Source organism: Lepidochelys kempii, chromosome 3 (genome assembly GCF_965140285.1).
Source record: "Lepidochelys kempii isolate rLepKem1 chromosome 3, rLepKem1.hap1, whole genome shotgun sequence".
NCBI lineage: Eukaryota > Metazoa > Chordata > Testudines > Cheloniidae > Lepidochelys > Lepidochelys kempii.
In genome coordinates this window covers 206,901,262-206,922,936 of record NC_136382.1, presented here as the reverse complement: position 1 = coordinate 206,922,936, position 21,675 = coordinate 206,901,262, and the positions used below count along the sequence as shown (strand labels likewise).

Sequence of the window (21,675 nt, the reverse complement as noted above, 5' to 3'; positions counted from 1 at the left end):
AGGTACAAAGATGGCTCACAGCTGAACACAGGCAAAAGACAAAAATGATGATTCACCAAGGAGATTTTCTACAGGGACATACAGATGTCACTCATTTATTAACATGTCATTCAGAGGTATGTGCTTTGATCCTATTAGTAAGACTGGTGAAAGCTGGGGCAGGACTGCAGAGAAAAACAATACAGCCTTGAGGCCAAATCCTGCTGTTAGTCATGCTTACCCTACTGGTCTCAAATAAGTAGTCACATGAGCAAGGAACAAGTTTGACATTTAGATCTCCAGGAACTGTGTAATAAGGGCTAATATTCCATGGGTAAGATTATAATTTCTTTAGTTCATGCTTTGGGTCACTTCTTCTCACCCTCCCCACCCCACCCCACCCCATCATATGGCAGCTTCTCCAGTGAGCTCTGCAACATGACCAGCGTGGTACCAGATAGTCTCAATATTCCACAGCAACTACCTGATTCCCGCAGGCCCACAAGCATCACTGTTTCCTATAGCCACAACAGAAATAGAACGAACAGCATCCAGCTGCTAGTCTCCCAGTTACAGTGTGGTGTCTATGGAAATACATTGCCTCGAGACCCTGCTCTACCATATTAATCTCTGCAAGCTCCACTCGCCCTTCCAAAATTCACTATTTTGAGACTCTAAATATGTTTTGTATTGACAATTTTTCCTTGTGAAAGATTTCTTTTTTAGACCCTAACTATAGTCCTGATTTTTCTCCTTAAGGGCCAGATCTGAAGCCCCATTGAAGTCCATGGAAAAATTTTCATAGCGATGAATAGGTCCTGGAGCAGTGCAATCTCAAGCGGATTCATGATTAAATTGCTCTCCTTTAGCAACCATACACTGCATTAAAGATCATTGCTTGGATGACATTCAACCTAGGAGCTCTGGCATCATTTCAAAATGAGTTCTCTTTGCAAGAATTTTAGCAATCCTTTATAACTGTATATTTTAAAACTTCACATTGACATGACAGTGACCTGTATTTGTAGAACGTTCATGGGAAGAGACTATCAGGGCTCTCTCATATGCTCCACTAATTAACAAATGTCTGTGCACCGTCTTAAGTCATTGGGACAGATCCCCAGCTCGTGTAAATGAGCAGAGCTCTCTTAAAGTCAATGGAGCTATGCAGATTTGCACAAGCTGAGGATGTGGCTCACGAAGTGCTATATAAATAGTAATGATATTATTCATGATCGGCCTAGAGGTGTTACAAAGGAAGATGCTGCCTTTAATCCCAAACCAGCAAGTATCAACTTCCTTCACATGCAGACTATATAGTTTATACATTAACATGGCCCCTACACCGTTTTGCTTCTTTAATAGAAATACAAGATGTATTCTCCCCGTATGCTATTTACTCAAGACTACAGATGTTGCTATAACAAAGAGCTAAAGAAAGAAAAACAAAAGGAGCATAGTACTGCCATTCAGACACTAACAGTTCTATTCTTTCGAAAAGAGCCACTGATTTCCACACCCAGCCCGGGGACTCATTTTAAAATCAGCTGGGCTGTTGAAGGCTGGTGTCCAACTCTGCAGTTGAATGGGCTCAGGGACCAATGGACAGAATATAAGCGAGCATCAGCCTTGCAATCTGTCTCTCTGCTGGACCGGACCATTATAAGTCCACAGCAAAAAACCCCAATTGTTCAAAATCCAGGGGGTAAAGCTCTCAGATAGAAGGGCTAAGACAGAATCCCTCTGCCTATTATGTACCAGTCTCCAGTGGTTAGCATCCCGAAGGAATAGGTGGCTTTGTTCATTTACATTGTTAGTAGAGCTGGATGGAAAATGCCAAATATTTTTCAGAGAACATTTCTAAATTTTGTTTCATGCAAATTTTGTGTCAAAATTTCAAGTTTTCAAAACATTTCAACCACTCGATGTGCTGGTCGGTAAACAGCAAAAAAAGAATCAACATTCTGAAAACCCAGACGTTTTCAACCAGCTGTAAGAACTAATTTCATAAAAAGCATTGTGAGGAAAAGATAGGGAGGATGGACCCAGGTCTGGCCTGGACTGGGACAACCTGAGTTTGATGCCCTGCTCTGCTACAGTCTATCTGTGTAACCTAGGGCAAGTCACGTGGCATGTGTGTTCACTGTCAAAGTAACAGGTGATCGGCACCTGTGTCATAGTCTAGCCAGGGCATGAGCAGCCACTTACACACAAGGTATTGTGTCCTCCCTGGTGCTGTGCTCCCCCATGTGTGCTGCTAAAACTTCTGCAGCCAGATCCCTTGGGTTTGTGTGCTGAGCTGCTCTACAATTCGTTCCCAGTGAATTGTGGGAGAACTTGTCTGTCCTTCTGGGCACAGAGGGGAATTGTGGGAAGGCACTGGAGGACTATCAACACCTGTGTTGCAAAGCAGGCTGGTTACCAGCCTGAGTGAAAGCAGCGCTTAAGCTTTACCCTATACCCTAGGATGGGCCAGCTAGCCTGGGGGAGAGATTTTTGTGTACGGATGGGAGGGGGCTTAGGTGCTAACACCTGACTAAGAGCCCTGGTTAACGCAACAATGAAGACATACCATTAATTTCTCTGTGCCTCAGTACCCCCATCTCTAAAATGGGGATAATAGCACTTCCCTACCTCACAGGGGTGTGTGTGAGTAAATTAATTTAAAAAAAAGAAGATTGTGAGGACCATAGATACTGTGGTTATGAGGGCCGTATAAATACCTTAGATAGAAGACTGTATCAAATAAGGACTAGGGTGAGCCAAAGACTTCTAAGCGCTGCCTCCTAAGGATGCTATCCCAAGCCTGGGCCCAGGGGGCATGCCAGCAGCAGGGCTGAGGGATGGAGGAGAGGTTAGGGGCAGGGCTGCAATATCCAGCTCTGAAGCCCATAGGGCAGCCCTGTGGAGGCGGGCATAATTCAGACGGACCCCCATGGTTGTCTAAATTATGCAGTTGTGCCCACTCACACTGGCAGTGAATTTGCCCTGCTGGCTACAGGCTAGGAATGAGGTTTGCAAGGGAAAAAAAAAGAAAAAGGAAAAAAAAAAGCCTTTTTCTAGAAATTATCAATATATTTGCTTCGAGCCTAATACCTATTTTGCCAAATTATCCAGCACACCATGTATTTGCCTAAAGTCAAAAAAGTGAAGGTTGGTGGAAGGAAAGTGATAACGGATCCTATCTGTACTGCAGGGCATCTGATTGAATGTCAGTTGCAAAGCCAGTCCTGTACATTAGGGGTAGGTGGGTGGTACGGAGTAGTCCACTACTGACAGCTTGTACTGCTTTGAAAAAGAAAAGGCGGATAGACAATAGTCCTGGAGGTAAGAGCTTTCTCGCAAGGGAGGCAGAATGTAGGTGATGTTCAGTTAACCACAGAGACATCAGAGTCAGCAATTGCAAAAGTGACTAGTAATTTTAGCTGCCTCGATTTCTGGGTACCTGAAATGAGACACATTAAAGGGGCCTGCTTTTCAGGGGGTTGGCCAAGGACTTTCTGACAATCAGGCCCATTTAAGGCATCTCTCGGTCACCCCAAAATCTCGAGCCCCTTTTGAAAACCTTTGCCCAGGCTTTGCTGGATTAATAAAAACTGCACCTTTGTGATGTGACAATGCCACCCCTGCTTCGCCGGGCACAATACCAGAGATTTATTGTTGTTCCTTTCATGCAGTTCGTCTTTGTAGTCCTGCAGATGATTTCAGCTGTGATCCTGCAATTAATTCTGTGCAAGAAGATCCCTGTTCCTGCACAGAGACCCACTAATCTCAGTGAGGCTGCACGCCAGCACAGGGGTCTTTGCACAGGGAGTCAGTTGCAGGATCAGGCCCTTTGCTCACAAAGCAGCTATCCCAAAAGTACTGTACATGAGTGAAACGGGATTTGTGGGGGAGTTAACTGACCCCTTCCCCTACCTCCCCCTTTTTTTAAGTGAACTAAAGCGTAGCTCTGTAACACAACTGGTGGGAAAAGATATTACTATTTGGAACCATGCCCAGAAAAACTCAGTAAAGCTCTTAGAGCTTCTCCATATCTGGTTCACCTGTCTCTCTAAAATGATGACACCTGGTGGTTAAAATGAGTAAAGGCACAGCTGACTTTTCCAGCCTCATATAAGGAGGCTGCTAGACACAGAATTTAAAGAAAATTCAGGGGGAAAAAATCACAACAGTGCAACTTAATGTATTTTGGCAGCAAAGATGGAGTACAAAAGCACTCCTATTTAGCTTTTCAAATTATTTTTCATGCCTTTTTATTACCTTGACATTATTTTCTGCGTAGAGAAGTACATGACAAAACCACTAGGGTTGTCTATGAACATTTGGGTCCTGAATCCACAAGACCTATGCACGTGCTTAGAGTTAAGCATAGGTGTCGTTAAGCATGCGGGTAAGTCTTTGAATATCTGGCCTTTACCTTTTCAATCTTTTTTATGACTAGGCTGTCTTGATCAGACTTGATTAGCTAAAGTGCTCCATAAAAGTTCATGTAGTTTGAGAGTCTAAAAAAAGCAATTGGTCTCATCTCAATGTGTATTTGCCATTTTAGATGTGCATCGTTTGGTCTGCATGCATGCTGCAGAATGTGTCACTGCAGTTACTTTGATACTAAAAAGTGATTAATTTTTAGAGAACATTCTTTTGTGAGTTGTTATAAAAATAGCTTCTTTTTAAATAGACTTGTAAAAGCATATTTGTGTCATTTTTAATAAATGTCTATGGCTTTGATCCTAACAAAAATGGTTTTGGTGGTTTTTTGTATGTACTATTTTGGGGCGGAACTGCAATGATCTGCTTGGAGAAGAGACACTCTCTAGCCCCAGAGTACATGCTCATTATGAAAGATGAAGACCTTCATTTTACAATAATTCTGAAGGCCTTAATCTTGCAATATGGTCACCGGGGATGATCCCTTATAAATGCAGAACCCCCACTGAAGTCACTGGGGCTAGGGTCCGTTTAGGGTAAGAATAGAGTGAAAGTTATAAACCTTTGCAAATAGACTTCGGCAAAAGGAACACCAAAGGAATCCACATAATATTCTCACGTCTAAACACAATGGACTGAATACTGTAGCAAAATGTTTTTTCTCTGCAAAATACTATCCGCTGACAACCTACATGGCATCACTACATAATTATCTTCATGTAACAGTCAACTCTGCTTCAATCCAGTTTCTTTCAGAGCCACAGAGGCTTTTGTGAAATTCTAGTCATCGTGGATGCACAAAGCAGAGAATGAAATAAAAGAAAAATCTGGACTTAGAAAAAAGGACAAAACCTATAGGAAGAAGTTGAATGTTAAATATCTACATGTGCATAATGAGTGCACTGTACCTATGCTGACAACACTCAAACCAAATCGTACCTAGTCGTGTCTGTATAGATGGTGAGCAATATTACCAAATGCTGTTCCTTACAAGGCGGTTTGGGGCTTTGAGGGTTAAATCTTGGAAATTTTTGTTAATGACTTCAGTGGAACCACTATGCTCTAATCCCATATATATCAGGTTTAGGGTTGCATATACAACAGTAGTCATATTGTCTAGATGGAATGTCATGATATACATCACTGTATTCCCAAAATGCCCTACCCCATCTCAAGCAGACAGAGTCTCAATGCTAGAGATATTATACATGACATCGGTGTCCAAATTATATCTAAAGAGGCTATAAAGAAAGTGATTTGAATGATCTCAATGCAGAGAGGAAATAAATGAGGTTATTTGCTAGAGAAGTAGGAAACTGATTCCCTAGCCAAAATTGCCAATCTCTCACCCAGATCCTAAAGATGGGGGCTTCTTCATAGCTTAACAGTCTAAGCATCAGGTTGAAAACAGCTATGATATCAAAACACGGGTACCCCAACCCAACCTAACAAGGTCAGCGTCAGAGATCGTCAACTGAATGCTCAGTCTGGCTCATCCACAGGACTCCTCTATTCTGCTTTAGATGGATATCAGAAATCACACAGAATATTAGTAAAATTACAAGGCTGCCCCTGTGTACTTGGACTAATATCACCTCTTCCCAGGCACAGGAGATTCCCTGTGGTGCTGCCCACACACCTGTCCTTAGGAGCAATTTCTCAGACTAGCTTCAGAATCCTCTGGACTTTCAGTAGTGTAGCAGCTGAGGGTGCCGGAGATTCAGCAGCTATATTCCTTGCAACCATTAAAGTAAGTTTGAGTAGAACAGAGGCAAAAGAAAGACATTAGTTCTTTCTTAGGGCCAGATCCTGCAACTGGATCTGTGCAGGCAAACCATTGCTCCTGCACAGAGCCCCGATTGCACTCTGCATACGTAGACCCAGACGCAGGATCAGGCCCTTTAGACGAGCCAGGAAGGCCACATAAAAGGCAGGTGCTAAGTCCATGTTTTGTCCAGAGACACTTACAGAACGGGGTATATATTAGTCCAGGTTCTCATTTTACGATGGCCCTTTTACACTGTTCTGACCATGAAGAGTGGACAGAAAACCCATGTAAATAACATTTACCAGAATAGTGTAAGGGGTCCTTAGTGCACCTGAAAATTAGACCAATCAGCCTCCCAGTTATAAATCATAATTTAAATACATGGAGATGATTCAATTTTTGTTTTCACAAAGAAACGTAGGATGATGTTGGGGAAAAGATTCGCAAAGGGAGGGAAATTTCAAATTCTCCTATTAGTAGGGTGATCACCTGTTCCTTATCTTAAGGCACATTCTTTATTTAGTATCTAATATCCCACATCCCACAGTGAGTCAATACAGGATAAACTTCATCCTGTTTCTCAGTGGTAATTAGACACTGTGATCCACCTGTTTGATTTTACACTACAAATGAAACACTGATGTGTGACAGGTTTCAGAGTAGCAGCCGTGTTAGTCTGTATTCGCAAAAAGAACAGGAGGACTTGTGGCACCTTAGAGACTAACCAATTTATTTGAGCATAAGCTTTCATGAGCTACAGCTCACTTCATTGAGCTTATGCTCAAATAAATTGGTTAGTCTCTAAGGTGCCACAAGTCCTCCTGTTCTTTTTACCGATGTGCGAGTGAGGTATCCCTTGAAAACAGTCTTTGTCCTGTGTTTGTCCACACTGGTTGTCCTCCTCTGTCTTGGAGAGGCAGGCACAGTGTGGTACCACATGTTATGGAGTCTGTGCAGTGCTTTGGGATCATCGTGTGCAGTCAAGGTGAACTGCTCTCCTGTGGCAACACCTCTCGTTGCCCCTTGCATTGCTGCTGAAATTAAATCCTGAAGATGTTTAATCACCTCCACGCACACGGACATTACAACCTCGCATGGCTGATTCATCTCACAGACGCAGCCAGAGACACTGGGATTTGAAGTAGCCAAAATGACCAAAGCAGGGCCAGGACCGCAGCCTTGAATTTCAGAGGAGCCCCCCAGCAAGGAAGGTGAATGTTGGAGCAGGGAAGTTGGAGCAGAGGAAACAAAGTTGCAGAGCAAGCTGAGCAGTTTAACTTACCATATTAAATTTCCTAGAGCCCTGCACGGTGGCTGTCCTGTTCCCTGGACTCCCTCCTGTGGCCAGGACTCTGCGCTGGGCCCCAGGACTCGGTTCGCTCAGTGCAAAGGTCACAGGCGAAGCAGGTGGCTTGGCCCTGGCAAGAGGCCCAGGAAAGGGAGGTGCTCTGGAGCAAGCAGCACAGCTACCGCGGTAGGAAATAACTAAAAGACGGATCAACTTGGATCCTGACGGATTTTGTACACAAAGTGTATTATTAAAACAGAGAACAAGTCTGACCATTCCTACTGCCTCCGGAAGATCCACATCCCCACACACCCCAGTGCAAGAGCATGCAAAAACCGGATCTGACAGCTGGATCTTGCTGGATCCAGACAATTTTTGAACCCAGGCCCCAAATTCTAATTCCTAAACAGAGAACAAGTGTTGATGCTTCTACTGCACCAACACAATCCAGACCTTGACACATCCTGGCACGACAGCACCACCGAATCCTTTATCCAGTCAATTTTTGGCCCTTCTTGCACAAATTCTAACACATTCATACAGAATAAACTTAGCCAGTTCTACTTCAGCAAAAAAAAACTCAGGATGCTAATGCATCCCAGGACATCAGTCACCACAAACACCCAAATCCAGCCCCTGGATCCAACTGGACTGAACAATTGTTTGCTCCCAAGTCCATCTGCCACTGCCAAAATCGAGAACACGCTGAGCCACTCCTGTTGCACCTTTATAGTCCAGATGTGATGCGCCCCAGTACAACACTCCTGAAAAACCTCAAATCCCGTATCTGGAGTCTGCCAAACTTCAGTCTGCAAACTGAATCCTACTGGAGCCAGATAATTTTTGACTCCATACGCCATAGTTCAGATACAGGGTTTTAATTCAGGCCCTTCTCTAAAAACTGGAATGGGAAACACACAAGCACATCCCAGAAGGAGAGCGCATAAGCATCTTTTAGTGAAAGATGCTCTAATTTGAGATAAATTGGACTGTGTGCGTGTGACAGAGGGTTTTACTGAGAAGTGTTCTGAAAACACTGACCGAATGCTTCAACTTCCCAGACAATCTGAGCTATTGGTGTTTCATGGGAAACTCTGGAAAACATTTTATTTGGAAATAGCTCTGTTAATGTGGTCAGGAGGAAGGGGAGGGATTGTCCTACTCTGAATTTGCTATGGCAAAAGCAATAGAATCTACCTTACAGTGCTACGGGAAATCTCCCCATAGGTCAATTACATATTGTGTGTGACCATGATCACTGTAGGTCATGGATCCCACTGTCAAGATCCACACTATATGTCCCCCTTTTTCTCCTCCTCCATTACCAGTGATGTTTGCATGAAAACTGCATCCTTGTTCCCCAGGGTCAAAACTTGCCTTTCAGATCAGCAGGGGGGACACTAACTCCAGTACTTCTTCTGTTCTACCCACATGCTCAAATATCCCACTGATGCTGATGAGAAATGCACATTTGGGGCAAGCAGCATATCAGAACTGAGATCCGCCCTGTATATTGAGAAGACTAATTAATGTTAACGTGAATCTACTCCTGTTTATTTCCCATCTGAGAGTATTAATTCCCTGTGACATCACAATTTATCATCAGCAGTAGAGGATTGTTAGCTCAGGTGAGGAATAAGCAGGAGGAGCACATAAACTCTTAAGGGTCAAAGATCTTGTTTTTATGCAAATATCCACAATTAACAAAGAAAGAGACACAAAGCAGGCCAAAAAAACTAAAAAACTGATTTGATCATATCACAGTGATTCTCTGTGCTCTTCCCTGGCTCCCCATCCAATTCCAGACCCACTTCCAGGTTCTGATCCTAATCTTTAAAGCCCTCAATGGTCTTGGACCTATCTGTATTACAGGCTGCCTCTTCAGTCAAACACTGGTTTCAGAGTAGCAGCCGTGTTAGTCTGTATTTGCAAAAAGAAAAGGAGTACTTGTGGCACCTTAGAGACTAACCAATTTATCTGAGCATAAGCTTTCATGAGCTACAGCTCACTTCATCGGAGGCATTCAGTGGAAAATACACTGAATGCATCCGATGAAGTGAGCTGTAGCTCACGAAAGCTTATGCTCAGTCAAACACTGCAGCCAACAGAGCCCAGTGTGTATCTCTCGGGGACTGGGGGCAGGGCATTGCCACGGGAAGATCCTTGGCTATGGAATTCTTTCGCACCAAAACTCAGGATGCAACAGGGCCTTGACGTTTTAGGTTGACCCAACTTTTTGCAAAGCCTTTCCTCACCAGTGATGGGGTAAGAATGGCCTGGCAATCTTCCTCGTGAAAATACACACTACATGAAACATCTGAAAAATAAGGGAGAGGTGGAGAAAATGGTCTTTCATGGACTGAAATCATGCTATTCTTAATTTTGTATCTGGTGCCTAGATGCCCCAGTGATGGTTGCATAAGGAAGGCACAGATGGATTACATTCATTTCAATTTTTAGATGAGAACCGTGGCAAGTGAGCAGATGTGTTTCTAAATGGAATGTTTCTCAAAGTGCTTCATGAGGCATCTTTGAGTCTTTAATGCCAATGCAAAATATCTATTGAACTAAGGCACTCTGCAGTATGAGACAAGGTAGTTAAAACAGGTTGGGTGAATGCTTTCATAGCAGTGGCAGTAATTTATAAAGTTGTGGGTTTTTTTAAAGTATCAATAGTTGAAATCCTGAAGTTAAATCTTACTGTACGAGACAGCTGTGAATACAATTTAATTTTAAAGGCCAACAACTTGGCCAGTGTGTCTAAGGGGCTCTATACCTCTCAGGAAAAAATAATTTTAAATGTGAGATTTTTATTTCCTTGTACACACTGCCACCTTGTGGCAGTGGTATCACTAATTTTCTTTTAAAAGGCTTCACAAATCCATCCAAAACAAATATGACTCATTTGGAAATATTTCCAATTCTCTTGATTTAAAACCATCTCTGTAGAAAGAAACAAATATTCATGATACATAGTATTTGCATGATGAACGTGCAATGTAGCTTTAAAGTACAGTAACAACATTCTTCTTAGTACTATCTATTATACCATATAACCTATTTCTAGTAAAGGGTAATCAGCTAACTACTAAGAAATTATACTAAAATATTGTTTATGTCATAGGTCACTGCACTTTTTAAGTTTCGTTTACATGTTTGGTCATTATTGTTTAAGTTCACAACTACTTTTGTTGCATAATTCTTTGTTTGCAGATAGGGTTAACGTTGTTTACAGAGTACAGATGAAGTGAGCTGTAGCTCACAAAAGCTCATGCTCAAATAAATTGGTTAGTCTCTAAGGTGCCACAAGTACTCCTTTTCTTTTTGCGAATACAGACTAACACGGCTGTTACTCTGAAACAGACAAATATGTAATTCCTCTGTAGCTACTTGGTAATTATTGTGCTATTACAGTGTAATTAAACATTAAAACAAGGATGCTCTAAATAGCCATCAACAAGTGTAAGGTAGAAAACCAGCTTGCAATTAAAATTATAGAGTATTATAGCAGCACCAACTAAAACAGGTAGTTAAGAGACTATCAGCTTTTGGATGATAAACGTAATTCCTGAAGGCTGTATAGCTGGGCAGTGCTCTGGCAGATGCTTGGAAAGAGAATTTTACCAGTTCTCAAAGTGGACTAACTGCTTTTGCTATATCCTCCCATCCAGTCCTTCCTTTTCCAAATCATGGAAACAACCAAGTTATTTATGCTTTAGAAGCCACCTACTTAATGATTTAGTATACTATGTACTGTGGCTTACATTTTCAAAAGTGGCTAGTGATTCCGAGGGCCCCAGTTTTGGGATGCCCAATTTAAGCAATCTTAGAGGGGCCTGATTTGCAAGTGCTCGGCCTTGTCTTAAAATCAGGCCCCTTGAAGGTGTCTTAAGTTAGACACCCCAAAATTGAGGCACCCAATATCACTAGTCGCTTCTGGAACTCTTGATTTGTGTTTCATACCACAGACTCTATGTACTGTATTGGAATATTAAATTATTATAAGGTTTTCTACTGAACTTTTCACCATAGAATCTAGGTGCCACCATGCCATGTATTTTTATTGGACTTTGTACACAAACCGCAATAGTAACATTATATTTTAATAGCTTATGTTAGAATATTCTCACTGATTGTGCTAGCTCACTTCTAGGAATTGTGTTACTATGGCTATGTCTACACTACCGCCGGATCACCACTCTGGCGATCGATGCACCAGGGATCAGTTTAGCGGATCTAGTGAATACCCACTAAATTGATGGCAGAGCACTCTCCAGTCGACCCCAGTACTCCATCCGGAACAAGAGGAGTAAGGTAAGTTGACCTGAGAGTGTCTCCTGTCAACCCAGTGTGGTGTAGACACCAAGTAAGTCGACCTAAGCTATGTTGACTCCAGCTACATTATTCACGTAGCTGGAGTGGTGCTTTTTGTAAAAGGCTAAACCAATTCCCTAGTGTGTTTATTGTGACACTATCGCTTATCTGAATGATTGATGTAAGTATCAAGTTCTTTAATAGGTATATTTATAACTCATCAACCCTAAAAAATAATACAAGTTCGATGTGCCGGTGTGAATCATGGTGCATTGGTCAGGTAAGCCATTCTCAGACCATTTACCATCCAGCCCCTCTTTTATCAAAGGAAACCAACTAGGAGGGGAGAGAGTCAAGACAGGAGTAGGAAAGAGATGGCACTTCCCCTGTCTTAGACCTGAGGGAGGGTGGGTGGAGTCTCCAGCTGAAGAGCCAGACTGATGTGTGCATTAGAGGTTGGCTTTTCAACTGGAAATTCTCAGACCCACATTGGCAAAGAAGTAGAAGGGAGTTAAAAAGCCAAAAGACAGACTGAAAACATTCTTTGATGGGTTTTTTTAATCTCATGAGTTGAAGGGGTATTACTTATAAGTTGTGATGTCTTACAGTGAGACCAACACAGCACTTTTGAAAAATCCCATCCCTGCAGAAGAGTTCTGCAGTACTGAGCTCTACAAAAGCTTCTGGTCTCCCAGCTCAATCGCATCCTATGCCTGCTATGTCCATCTTGTAACCTGATGAGTGAACTGGAGAAATAGGGTCAGATTTTAGGAGGGACCTAGCTTAGTGAAACACCAGAAGAGCTCAAGCACGCAGTCTGGGCCATGCAGCTAGCACCCAAAGACAGGCCTCTCGGCCTATAGCACTGAGCTTGGTGTATGTTCCTAAAGATCTCTTCCTATAGCTCTGCCTGCTTGTGCACCCCTTAGTGTGAATGGAATACATTTTTCCTGACAAGCCACGCAAATCACATGAATAAGTCTGCAGCACAAGTCAGCAGGCAGACTGCGTGACACCCAACCTATGGGCTGGACTGCCTGGGATAGGCGTTTTTCCTCTATTTAAATCAAAATAACTATAGAACATTCAATAAAGCTTTTACACTGGAGTGAGAGAAAGCCACAGACACCAAAACATTGTGGGAGGCTCCTTCCTTTCCCCAAGCATTGTTGTGTTGTTAAGAAAGGGAATCTTCTTCAGCCACACCCCTGCCATAATCTCTAGTGTAGACATAACCTAAGATGAATTTGATGTGCAACAATTTCTGCTAGATAGGCACTGCTATGATCTGATTTACTGGTGCTAGGGGACACTGGGAAGTAAGTATTCACTTTAATTGGGAATACTTCGATACTGAGTACTGTAGTAAGTGTTTTGTTTTGAAATGGGGAATGCTTTGATGTAAAACAAGATAGGCCCTGCCACATTCAAGCAGGTTTGGATTGTGCATACTTGTGAGGTCCCTTCCCGGGGTGTGCTTCTGCATTTAAAGGACCTGGTTTGTTCCTTCAAGTGAAATAGCAGAATTTCTTTAGCTGTGAAAGGCTGCAGTTTTCTACATTCCTCAGTGAAACGTAATTTGAATGAACTGAGAGCGAAATGGGGAACAGACCTGTATTGCAACAACAAAGTAAAATAAAGAGAGGTCTCTGAAGTAACATCAACACCTCTGCTACGGGTGTGGAACTAAAATGAATACGGACAAAAATCTTTATCTTATACTATCTAAGTGCTAATATGGCCCCCATCATTGCAGTCTGAGCACCTCACAATCTTTTCTGTGATGAAGGGAAGTACTTGCATTTCCATTTTAGAAGTAGGGAAGTGAGGCCCAGATTCTCACCTGAGTTACTTGTAGGTGCTACATACCTTTGAGGATCTGAGCCTAAGTGACTTGCCCAAGGTCATACAGGAACCCAGGATACTATGCTATTGCCCTAACCATTGACCCATCTTATGAAAAATCTCGCAGACATGCCATTTACAGGTGTTGGAACTATGGTACATGCAAGGTTAATTCAGCCACATGTCATGTGCATGTGACTGCAGAGATTCCTCTTGGGAAGAATTGGTTAAAGAACTGTAGCTCAGCCTCTTCCCTCCATGGGGCAGAGCAGAGGGGTGTGAAAAGAGGTGGTATTGCTTCCAAAAAGTCACTGAAGGATGGAGCGGTAGCTCTTGCCTGTTCCCGGCAAACCTGCAGCAGCCCCTCTGTAAGAGCAGGTGAAGGTAGGGAGCAGTGTTCAGTGGCCTGAACAGGGCCTGATTTTCAAAATCACAAATAGACAATGGGAACCCAACTCCCATTGTCTTTCATGGGGATTTAGAGGCCTAACTCCCTTAGGCTCTTTTGAAAATCCCAAGCTAAATTTCTAGAAAGCTAATATCTGAACTAACCCATTAACCATTCTCTCTCAATGAGCACTATGAAAAGCGCTCAACTCCCTTAAGTAGCCCCCTCCCAAAAAGATTTGAACAGGGTTCATATTTAAAATTTATACTTATCCAATACATTTGTAGATACTATACATCCTATAAAAAGAACAGGAGTACTTGTGGCACCTTGGAGACTAACAAATTTATTAGAGCATAAGCTTTCGTGGGCTACAGCCCACTTCATCGGATGCATAGAATGGAACATATAGTAAGAAGAAATATATATTCATACAGATAAGTTGGAAGTTGCCATATAAACTGTGAGAGGCTAATTAGTTAAGATGAGCTATTATCAGCAGGAGAAAAAAACTTTTGTAGTGATAATCAAGGTGGTCCATGTAGACAGTTGACAAGAAGGTGTGAGGATACTTAACTTTAGGAACATAGATTCAATACGTATAATGACCCAGCCACTCCCAGTCTCTATTCAAACCCAAGTTAATGGTATCTAGTTTGCATATTAATTCAAGCTCAGCAGTTTCTCACTGGAGTCTGTTTATGAAGATTTTCTGTTACAAAATTGCCACCCTTAAATCTTTTACTGAGTGGCCAGAGAGGTTGAAGAGTTCTCCTACCGGTTTTTGAATGTTATGATTCCTTATAGTAACTAACATCCAGCAGAGGGCACTGTAGAAAAACTTAAAACTGCTGTCTTTCGTTCCCATACATATAGTAACACACGTCATGAACTAGGATCAATTGTAGACTAAGAAAGGGCTAAAGACTTACGCCTTTCACAAGCCAAAACTGTAGCGGGCCCTTCTTTGAGATCTAGTTGGGCTGGTTCACACTGTGTGTATATTGACCTACATCTCTGCGCCTCTCCTTTTCAATATTATGGCACAGAGTAATGGAAAAGTTCTTCTGCTCTTTACATAGAGACAGTCAGTAACATAGCAAAAAGAAAAGGAGGACTTGTGGGACCTCAGAGACAAACCAATTTATTTGAGCATAAGCTTTCGTGAGCTACAGCTCACTTCATCGGATGCATTCAGTTTTTTTCCACTGAATGCATCCGATGAAGTGAGCTGTAGCTCACGAAAGCTTATGCTCAAATAAATTCATAGAATCATAGAATATCAGATTTGGAAGGGACCTCTGGAGGCCATCTAGTCCAACCCCCTGCCCAGAGCAGGACCAATCCCCAACTAAATCATCCCAGCCAGGGCTTTGTCAAGCCTGACCTTAAAAACTTCTAAGGAAGGAGATTCCACCACCTCCCTAGGTAACGCATTCCAGTGTTTCACCAAGTGAAAAAGTTTTTCCTAATATCCAACCTAAACCTCCCCCACTGCAACTTGAGACCATTACTCCTTGTCTTGTCATCTGCCACCACTGAGAATAGTCTAGATCCATTGGTTAGTCTCTAAGGTGACACAAGTCCTCCTTTTCTTTTTGCGAATACAGACTAACATGGCTGCTACTTTGAAACCTGTCAGTAACTTAGCAGAAATACATTAAGTGGGATTACTTTCTTGTACAGCAAGTTCATTCTTCACCTTGTTCTGTTCCTTTAACACGTTCGCTTTCAAATTAAGTTTTGAGATATGAAGGCTTTTCAAATTAAGTTTTGAGATATGAAGGCTTTTTTTTTTTTTTCAGATTTTTCCTCTAAGATACTGAAGATGTACTTAACAGATCTGTTCTTTTAATAGGTGAATTTTCTATTGCGTTTTATTTGAGCTAGTTGAAAATCTTCTATCAAAACCTTTAATAGAAAATTGGGGTTTAGACTAAAGGAAAGTTCCCACAAAAGGTGTCTGCTTACATTTTGGCAATTAGTCTTCAATTGCCAGAAAGCTAAAATATTCCACTTCCCCTTGTTTTAAATGAAAAGTCAAGCTTTTCCATGTTTAAACTCCCCTGACCCACCCACCCACAGATTAGCTCTACATTTTACCTTACTGAAAATTCAATATATAGTCATAAAATCCAAGGCCAGAAGGGTCCATTGTAATCATGTAGTCTGCTCTCCTGTATAACACAGGCCACGGAGTGTCAGTGCATTTCTCAATAGGTTTTCACTTGGTGTGCAGAAAATACAGGGCCTTATTCATGCAGAGTCCTTCTGATATTGCATGAGGAAAGCTAGCAGGAGCTGGGCTCGCCGTCTGTGGAGAAGGTTTTTTGTTGTTTTGACAGCCATATCTAAGTGGGCTCCATTTACTAACATACAACTGTACCAATATTATAAACTATTGCAATACGTCAAAACAAATTTTTTATGAACTCTTAAGGCCCTTATTCAGGAAAGCACTTAAGCACAAGGCTGGTCCTTTTCGGTACAGCACTTCAGGTCCCACTGAAGTTATGTGCTTAGCATGTACTTAAGTGCTCTCCTGAGTAGTGCCATCTCCTGAACCAAGGCCTTAATTAAAATTACAAGGGATATTACCAGGGTATTATGCTTTTCATCACTCTTTGTTTGTAATAAATCTCTTGAAACTAGATATTTTAATCTGGGTCCTTGTGATCCCCCCATACTGCTTCCATGCACTCTGGTTTGTCAGGATGCTGGGGTAAAGGAACAACGGTTAGGGTGCAATCCAGAGATTCAGGAGACCTGGATTCTAGTCCATGCTCCACCACAGACTTCCTTAGAGACCGTCTCTGTATCTCAGTTCTCCCACCTGTAAAATGGGGACAGCAAGCATTTTCCAACCTAATAAGATTGTGAGGTGCTCAGATATTACCGTAATAGAGGCCAGGGAAGTACCCAACATAAGGAAGAAAAACTTAGATGGCTTGCAGAGAAGGGATAAACAAAGCTATTAAAATTATGTAGCTACAGCGGATTGTAAATTGCAATTTTTGCTCAATTTCAGTTTCCCTGTGAAGAAAGTTAAAATCAACTGCACACGATACAGGACATGCACTTACACTCTCCACCACAACTGAAATATAAACACAACCCTGACAGTTTTATTTTCTGCCTTTGACATGGTACTGAAACTTTATTCTATCCTGAGCAAGTCCAGGTAGATATTCAGGAACTGTGAGCCTTAAGTCATGTAACTACTTTTAAAATAAATGGGGGTGGGGGTGGGGGAGTGGGCTTATAATCAAAGGTGGATTTTACCCACAAACAAAAACACTTATTTGAAATGCAAGATCTAGCCTTAAGGTACACAACTAAGTGTCATGTAGCCATGTTTTATTCCTTGTTTCTTAGAGGAAAAGATTTGAATGGTTATGTGAGGCATTGACAGTCACTTCTACTTCTAGTGCAGGGCTCATACAAAAGGTTGTTTGGAGACAAACATTAAGTCTCTGACTCTATCCATTTGTATTTTTTCAAAGGTATTGCCACTAACTTCATTGGAGCTACAGGTCTTCAGCACCATAGAAATGCAAAAATGCTTTGTCTAAACAAAAGTCAATGGTAGAATCCTGCAGTCCTAACCCATATGCGAATAAAACCCCAAACAGCCTCCACCTCCTTCCCACCACAATTTTAAAATAAGCTATTGTGAGACCTATATACTTTGCCATGTCCCTTTCAAAATAAGCCCCGAGATATAGAACATGCTTTTCTGTTGCACATTTGGGATTACAGAGTCTTGCAAAGCAATAGTATCCTATAAACTAAATAATCCCTACTAGCACCGGGATGTTAATTTTTGCATGGAAGCACAGCTGTTATGAGCTGCTCTGTACGTCTGTCAGTTTACTGATGAGCTCTATGAAATGCACCAAGTCCAGTGAAGTATCCCTCATTTATTCTGTTCCTCAGCCAAGAATTTACCCTCCAAAGGATGCTAAGTCATCCTTCTGCAACAGCAATACTTATTGGTATTAAAACCCCAACCGTCAGCACTGCCTTAATGCTAAGGTAAGACTTTGGGTTTAACTATTGCAAGATTCAAAAATTGCATTGATATCTTCAACCAATAGGGTGTGTATTCATTTGGCATTCCTTTTCTGGCATTCATTTTACCATCTCCACGGCAAGGTTCTATCTAGATGTTCCAAGTCTGGATTTATGCTTCTCCATTATGGCAAAGGTGCAACTGAGGAACAGAGTTGAAACTATTAGTATCCATGTGTGCATTTACTTCTGACCATAGGGGAGATCGCTTTACTCCAGGGCAAGACCAGTTTTGAAAAACCTAAGATGTGCCAATTGTTCACCGGACCAAGCTGACTGCTGTACTTTCCCTGCGAAAAAAGATCCTGCAAGCAAAAGCAACAGGCTGCAGGTGTGATGCCTCAAATTATTTTTATTGCTTGTGTGAGATTTTCAAATGCTCCTTCTTGGTATGTCTTCATGAAAAAGGCAGTTTCCCAGGTTTAGGTTGCCCTGCTCAGAATAGCTTTATATCTTTGCTACCTTTTCTACCACAAGGCTCTTCCCCCGGCCCCCGCCACACACACACACAACCTATATCCAGTGTCATAAACCCAGTTAAAGATCAGGAGAGATCCTCCTTTGCACAGAGCAGCAGAAACGCTCAGCCCAGCCCTGCTGCTCAGAGGATCAATTAATGATCCCCATGGAAAGAGACCAGGTTTACATAATCAGAGACGCTTATGGGAACAGTGGTCAACTGGCCAACAGCCAGCCTATAAACTGCTCATTAGCCTGGTGATGTGGGGAAGATTATCTAAACATAGCACTGAGTGATAAAGCTTCTGCATAATAAAGGCAGCTTATTACAGCATCAGTTTGGATCACAGCTCATAATGGAGCATGGGATGTTCAAAAAGACACTCCACAGTGGCCTAGCTCTGCTCCTGTTGAGGAGAAAGAGAGATTTACCATTGGTTTTAACAGGAGCAGAGGCAGACCACTACTGAATGCTTTTGAAAAGGACTGTCTACCCAACACACGTTGGGTGGCAGAGGCTTTCAAAAGGCACAAAGGGGAGTTGGGTGCCCAACTCCCACTGATCTCACCAATGGAGTTGGGAGCCTGTGAGGATTCTTAGGGTACCCAGGACTGAGACACCCTGTTATCCCCCTGCTTCCAGTGAGGAAGAATTGCTTGTGCTAAACTCAGACACCACCAGCCTGTCAGCCCCACCCTCCTCTGGGCTATGCCATTTTTTGCTTTGCCTTGCAGTTTAAGAATAGGTGCATCCCAGTCCGAGCCCATTTGAAGCGTTCCCCCGTAGTGTCCAGCCCTTTATCCACTGAGCACTCACAACATCACCAGTTCTGCTGTCTCCAAGGGAGCAGTGCACACACCAGCTTGTGTGACTCATCTCAGGATCAGTTTCTTGCATGATACCACAGCACTGAAATATTTATAGTGAAAATAAGCTTATTATCAAAGGTTCAAGAGATAGCAAGAAAGGATAATGGGAAGCAAAAAGGTTACTGCCACAGGGTAACAATCTACTTTAGGGGGTTATATACTGTGGTGATGGTTGGTTTCACATAAAACCAATAGCAATAAAAGCCCCTAGTGGACTTTAGGCAGGCTTTGGCACTTCTCCCTTTTTGGGGAGAAAACTCTGCTCTGGGTTATTTATTTATTTTGGTAGGAATTTAATGGTAGAATATGGTGAGTGACATTCTTATCCTAGAGAAGCTTTTGTGAAGAGGAAGGTTTTGCAGCATCTCCTAAGGCCTGCATTCTAACTTCTAGGAGCCTGAATACCTTTGACGATCAGGGCCATAGGGTTTAAATGGAAATTTAGTGGGGCCTGGACTGGACCTTAGGTGAAATCCTGGCATCACTGAAGTCAATGGCACAGGGGTGAATTTCATCTCGTTAGCATAAGGACTGCAAAGAATCCAGCACCAGCAATGGAAGACTCAAAGAGGGCGGAGAAGGCCAGGTCCTGCCTCCTGTCCCTCTTGGCCAAGGAAGCTGACCTAGTGCAGGAGGAAATGCACAATGAACCTTGTGAAAAGTGTTACAGTGGTCTCAAGCACTCTGGGCCTGAATCTGCTCTATGTACAGGTTCCCCCTCTGCCTGATCCACAAAGAATAGGAGTCTGTTACAGAACCAGTACTCGTTGTTTAACTCATGCAACAGCATGAGCTTTTAGCCTGAGAGGTCCCCAGTTCAATTCCTGATGTATCTGCCAAGATAGCAGCTGGTCACAGTATCACCATTGGCTTCACCGCATAGTAATTACTCCTGCTTTCTACTAGTGTGAGTGAGAAGAGCAGAATACCCAATGCTGAGCTGCCATTCTGTAGGGCTATGGCTCAAAAACCCGAAGTGCAAAATAAAATGTAGGCATAGCATTACAGCTGGAAGAAAATGCATTCCAATCATGAATTATTACACCTTTCCTTGTATTTTGGTGTTTAATTGTAGCTGAACAAAACACTGTACTAACGATCAGCAAATTGCTGAAGTCACACTGTAGGTAAGAATTGAGTTTGTGTAACAGATCATTTGCAAATGTAACGAAGTCTAAATCTGTGGTTATTCCACAGCATTTTATGATGAAGGCTTTTGATACAATTTAATCAAAATGTCTTCTCTTTTATTAGTCAATAGCATTCTAAATGTACATGCGCTGTTCCGTCAGTTTTCTGTAAAGCCTTAGAACTTTTCAAGCATTTCCAATGGGTGTTTGTTTGTTTTTTATTGGCAAACCAGTATTCAGTCTTTCAAATTTTCAGGAATATTTTTATATCAGGAAATGTCTATTCATAGAAATATCCCTTAAATGGCTCTGTTGTCCTGGTGTCCCCTGGGATACCATTACGAGAAGTAAGATAGCCACATTTGGAAGAAAAAAGAGAAAACGTAAGTATCAAACTCAAGAAAGTCACAAGAATGGCCGTGAGGCAGAAGTGCTGATGGCCTACTCTGCCATGAACTGCCACGTCTAGAGGTGCTGGGGCTCAGAACCTGGCAAGCCCTGGTGCTACTTAAGTACTGCCACCATCACCGACCCATTCAGGTGCCACTCTGGCAGGCCTTACTCATTTCAAAGCCAGTTGAACAAATAGGAGTGAAGACATCAGGCATGGCTTCCTGCGTGGGAACTTGGACCCACTGATTGGGCAACTCATCAAGTCCCCAAGCTAAGAACAAAGGGTGAAGAAACAGGGCCTGATATTGATGTAGCAGAGGCCAGAGCAGGTATAAAAAGCAGGGTGTCAGTCCTTCAAAATAAAAGACACGGTTGTGGCAATGATTATCAGCATTTCAGTTTTGGGGAAGTTCCTTGCAACCCCCTACAACTGAGTTTTGATGTGTCCATTGTTCCATAGGACACTTATTTCATTTAATTTGCTGCAGAATCCAGCCACTTGGAAACATCTAGGGCTAGATTTTCAAAAGAGATTTTCAAGGGCTCAGCACCCACATTTGGGGCCAGATTTTCAGAAGCACTCAGCATCCATTTAGGCACTTTGTTAAGGGTCAGGTTTTCAAAAGCGCTCAGCTTCCATTGTGCCCCTTACAGCCAGATTTTCAAAGGAGCCCAGCACATTTAACATCTGAACATTTTGAACATCCGTGCCCTGTTGCAGGTGCTGAGCTGTTCTGAG

At 42.4% G+C, this 21,675-nt stretch overlaps 1 protein-coding gene across 2 annotated transcripts in view; it reads right to left on the bottom strand.

Annotated features, from left to right (window-relative positions):
- Nucleotides 1-7,543, bottom strand: part of LOC140909751 (bifunctional protein GlmU-like) — a 114,369-nt gene extending 106,826 nt beyond the window's left edge. For both annotated transcript variants that reach the window (XR_012158344.2, XR_013635630.1), the window contains exon 1: nucleotides 7,461-7,543. The gene's annotated coding sequence lies outside the window, so the exon portion shown is untranslated. The remainder of the gene's footprint in view (nucleotides 1-7,460) is intronic.
- Nucleotides 7,544-21,675: the final 14,132 nt, after the last annotated feature.